Raw genomic sequence first — 5,292 nt, forward strand, 5'->3', positions numbered from 1 at the left:
AAATGATGTAGCAAATGGTAAGTTTTTATTAATTTTTTTATGGTCGAGTAATATTTCATTGTATATATGAACCATTTCTTCTTTATGTGTTTGTCTATTGATGAGCATTTAGGTTGCTTCCATTTCTTGGCTATTGTAAAAAAATGCTGCAAAGAACATAGGGATTTATGTATCTTTTCAAATTAATGCTTTGGATTTCTTTGGATAAATACCCAAAAGTGGGATAATGAGGTCATAAGGGAGTTCTACTTTTAAATTTTTGAGAGACCCTTTTACTGTTTTCCACAGTGGCTGCATCAGTCTGCATTTCAACCAAAGTGCACAAGCGTCCCTTTTCTCCACATCCTAGCCAATACCTGTCAGTTTATTGATGAAAATCATTCTGACAAGTGTGAGGTGATATCCATTGTGGTTTTAATTTACATCTTTCTGATGATTAGTGATGTTGAGCATCTTTGCATACCTATTGGCCATTTGTATGTCCTCTTTGGAGAAATGTCTATTTAGGTCCTCTATTTTTTAATTGGATTGTTTTATTTTTGTGTGTTAAATCGTATGACTTCCTTATAAATTTTGGATATTAACCCCTTATTGGATGTATCATTGACGAATATCTTCTCCTATTCAGTAGGTTGTCTTTTTGTTTTGTTGATGTTTCCTTTACCATGCAAAAACTTTTCAGTTTGATGTAGTCCTGTGTGTTCATTTTTCTTTTGTTTCTATTGTCCAAGGGGACATATCCAAAAAAATATTATTTAGAATGAATTCAAAATGTTTACTATGTTTCCTTCCAAGAGTTTTATTCCTAGTCTTACATTTAAGTCTTTAATACACTTTGAGTTTATTATTGTATCTGGTATGTGAAAGTGGTCTAGGCGCATTTTCTTGCATGTATCTGTCCAGTTTTCACAAAAGCACTTATTTAATAGACTTCTTACCTCCTTTGTTATAGACTAATTGTCCATGTAGGTGTCAGTTTATTTCTAGGGGTTTTAGTTTGTTCCACTGAAGTATATATCTGTTTTTATACCTATGCAATGCTGTTTTGATTACCATAGCCTTATAGTATAGCTCAGTGGTTTTTGATTGCTGGTCTACTCACTGGTGCAGGTCCACCAGAAATTTCACACCAGTTCGCAAAAGAGTTAACCACCCTGATGTTGGACAAAGATTATAAACACAATGATTACAGACTCTATATCAGACAACATCAAGGTGGTTAACTCTTTTGAGGACTGATACAAATTTCTAGCAGACCAGCATTGGCCTCACCAGTAGTGGAAAACCACTGGTATAGTTCAATATTCATAGTATGTATGATACTTCCAACTTTGTTCTTTCTCAAGATTGCTTTGGCTATTTGAGGTCTTTTGTGGTTCCATATAAACTTCAGTATTATTTGTTTTAGTTCTATGAAAAACACAATTGGTGATAGAATTGGATAAAGAAGTCCCTTTATCATTTTTTTTTCTTTTAAATTATTGCTGAACTTATTAAAATGAGTTGACTGCCAAATGCCACACTGCATTCCGAATTAGTTTGTGACTATGCTTGTCCTGGGTGTGAAGTCTAAGTGGGAGGAGAACGTCCCTGATCTTTGCGGGCAGGGCTCAGAGGGCCCACTGCTCCTTCTCTGGCACTGGCTGTGATGGGAACAGGCCAGTTAGTTAACAAGGGGCTCCAGGCATTCCCCGTCCCAGCCACCTCTGTGGACATTAGGGGTGGGCTGAGCCTCTAAAGCAGACTTTGGCTACTGTCAGCAGTAAAAGATCTGGCTTTCCTCATCCATCCTTCTCCTTCCACTTGCATGGGGATAGGTTTACTATTCCTTATGAGAATCCACAGCAAACTATATGCAGGACTCACATACTTGAAGTAAAAATGCCCAACAGGATAAAGGCATGTCCATGGCACTTCAAAATAACAAAAACCCATCAACTCCTAAGTCCTCTAGGACAAATTTCTCAGTCTTTGGTGAAATAAAAACATTAATTCCCACTTGTAAAAACACATGCAAGGCGAGCCATGTAGAATGGACGCACTTAAAATTTCCCAATGGCTAATTATTTCAAGGTACTTTATTTTTACAACAGATCACAACACTAAACCTCTAGCCTGTTCTGCCAAAGTACAAGCTACAAATGCTTGCTCAGCAGCTGAGTGGCGCTTTAGCAGCATATTTCAAAACTGAATAAAAATCCAGATAAAACAAATATTTAAATAGTTTCCATAGGAACACAGATAAGCGTGACCCCATCTCCTAGCCTTCCATATTGTTCCATCTGTACCACCCCTACTTACAAAGGCATTTCATACCTAGCAATAATTAAGCCCCCCCTCAATCCCTTAATTCAGGCCACAATCGCAGTAACAGTTACAGGAATGGTATCCACACATTAACGCAAGCTGAAGCACAGGCTGCTGGGTGGGGCTTCATCCTATTCTCACAGGCAAGAGACACAGGCAGAGAGCTGATGTCCTGTTCCTCCAGTTTGGGTGGAAAGTCATGGTTCTGGAATTGCTGCACCAGTTGCCATGTTGGCCTGGACATCACATAGTAGACAATTGGCCTCTGGAATCCATGGAAAGTAGAAGCAGCAGCAATGATGTAAGCACCCATGTTTTCAAAGAACATTCAATTTCCCGCATACATCTCGTTAAGCCACAGTGCTTAACAATGCTATCGAGGCCATCCCCTGTTGGAGGAGCAATACTTCTCATCTGGTTTGAGCCTCTGCTACAGAAGAGGCTTCGTGTGCACATGATCCTAAAGGAAGCAATTAAATGATCCATATGTTACATCATTCACGTAATACATAAAGATTCTCTTGCTAGACTCATTTTCATGCCTTAATGTCTGTTACCTTAATATGAGGTTTTGGGCAATGATATTAACTGTGAGCATGAAAGCTCATGTAACATAGCGTCTGCTTGCCTCAGTCTGAGTGTCACTCCCAAGTCTGACTGAAAATACTTGTCAAGGGCTGGGATGATTATATTAGTGATCTCTTCAAATTTAAGCTTTACACCCTCAGATCCAGGAAAGCCACCACTACTATCAAGCAGATCCATGTGGAGCCCAACCTCAGCTCCCATGTCAAAGACACAGTGGTCATCCCAAAAGGCCTCCACACAGTCTCAGGATCAGCACAGCCACCTCCCACGTGGAAGCTGACACTAATGACATCAACAGACACTAATGACATCAATATTTAGCTCTTTCACCTGTTCCCAAAGAGGCCCGCTGGTTTTGAGAATGGCACCAAATTTAACACTGAGATGACAGACTGCTTTGGAATCATCAGTGGCAATCTGCAAAGCCCATTTTGCATTTGGGTGTAACCTGGAGACTTTCATCAACTTGACTTCACTATCAAAAGTCATCATCTGGACTCCAATACTAGCAGTGTATTTTATCTGAGACACTGGTTAACAAGGATTTGCATAGAGAACTCTCTGGAGGCACCCCAAGGCTCTGTACCAACTGTATCTCAGGCTTGCTGGCACAGTCAGACCCCCAGTTGGCAGCTGGGGTCTTTACTATGGTTCTGCTGTCATTGCATTTGACTGATCTGAGGAAGAGCTTTTGCCAATTCCATGTTTCTGTATAATGTCTCCCAGGTCCACAACATAGAAGGCATCTTCATCATTCGAAGAAGAAATTTCATTGATTATTTTGGTTCAGAAGGTTCTTGACAGTAAAGCCTTCATGGAGAAAATAGCAGTCAAACTCTTCATTATTTAACTTGTTCATGTTTTCTGGATGTTTTTAAAGAAAACTAAGGGATAGGATTTAAAGAAATCATCGCCAGCTTTTCACAAAGGCAGGCAGTTCTCCAGGAAGTCCACGTCCCACTGAAGATAGGTGTTCTCTGAGAGCAGTGGTGGAAATATCCCAATAACAAAGATGTGCTGTTCACCTTGGAGCACAGGGCATCTCAAGCTAACTCCATGGAGATGCTTCCATCCATTACACAGGACAACTGGAACCCCTGTCAGCTGCCATCCAAGACACACACCACCTGGCTCCCTTCCATGGTAGACCACTGGAGGTGGTGTCTGAGCCCTGGCTGAGGGGCCATGGGGGATGCTGAGGGGACTGACCCTTTTAACGTTTCTTGTAATACTCACTTGGTGGTCATAAACTCCTTTAGTTTTTTGTTTGTTTATTTTTTAAATCTAGGGAGCTCCTTTGGTGTTAAATGATAGCCTTGTTGGTTAGAGTAATCTTGGTTGTAGTCCTTTTCTTTCTATGACTTTGAATATTTCATGCCAATTCTTCTTGGCCTGAAAAGTTTCTGTTGAGAAACCAGCTCACAGCTTTATGGGAGGTCCCTTGTGGGTATTATAATTAAATGTCTTGGTGTGGGATTCTTTCAGTTTATCTTGTTTAAAGCTCTGTGTTTCTTGGACTTATATGTCCATTTCTTTTGCCAGTTTAGGGAAGTATTCAGTCATTATTTTTTTCAAATAGGTTTTCAATTTCTTCCTCCCTTTCTTCCCCTTTTGATGAGAATGTTGCTATGATTAATGTTGTCCTTGAAGTCCTTTAACTATCCTCATTTAAAATTTGTTTTATTTTTTACTGTTCCAATTGGGTATTTTCTTCTACCTTTTCAAATTGCTGATTGTATCCTCTACTTCATTTAATCTGCTGTTGATTCCATCTAATCAACAGTCCTCATCCCAGTTTTTGTATTCTTCATTTCTGACTCTTTTGAATGGTTTTTATCTCTTTGTGTAAGTTCTGACTTCATCTGCTCTTCCCCTCAGTGCACTGCAGATTCTTATAACCAGTGTTTTGAACTCTGTGCCTGGTAGATTGCTTCTTTCCATTTCATTTAGTTTCTTTTCCAGAGTTTTGTCATATTCTTTCATTTGGGGTATGCTTCTTCATCCCCCTGTTTTATCTGACTCTCTGTGTTTGTTTTGACGCATTAGGTACATCAGGTACATCTCCCAGTCTTGGCAGAGTGGTCTTATGTAGAATGTGTCCTGGGGGACCCAGTAGCAGAGTCTCCCCATTCACCTGAGCTCCAGGGGTGTCCCTTGTATAGGTTATACATGTCCTCTTGTTGCAGTTGAGCCTTGCTTGCTGTTGGTATGTCAATGGTTGGGATTGTCCCTAAGGCTGACTGGCTATTATGACTGGCCATAACCACAGTTGACAAACTATTGTATGGGTTTGACCCCATGGAGTGGAATTTGCTTTTGTGGGGCTCTAGTGCCTTCTGAGTCCACCTTTTGAGTGAGTCATTTGTGTAGCTAATTCATTGGTGCTCTGATGTGGTC

General features: G+C 40.2%; 1 pseudogene; it reads right to left on the reverse strand.

Moving 5' to 3' along the window:
• Window positions 1–2,374: 2,374 nt before the first annotated feature.
• On the reverse strand, window positions 2,375–3,754 carry LOC136309350 (ornithine decarboxylase pseudogene; annotated as a pseudogene).
• Window positions 3,755–5,292: the final 1,538 nt, after the last annotated feature.

This window comes from Saccopteryx bilineata, chromosome 6, assembly GCF_036850765.1.
Source record: "Saccopteryx bilineata isolate mSacBil1 chromosome 6, mSacBil1_pri_phased_curated, whole genome shotgun sequence".
Lineage (NCBI taxonomy): Eukaryota > Metazoa > Chordata > Mammalia > Chiroptera > Emballonuridae > Saccopteryx > Saccopteryx bilineata.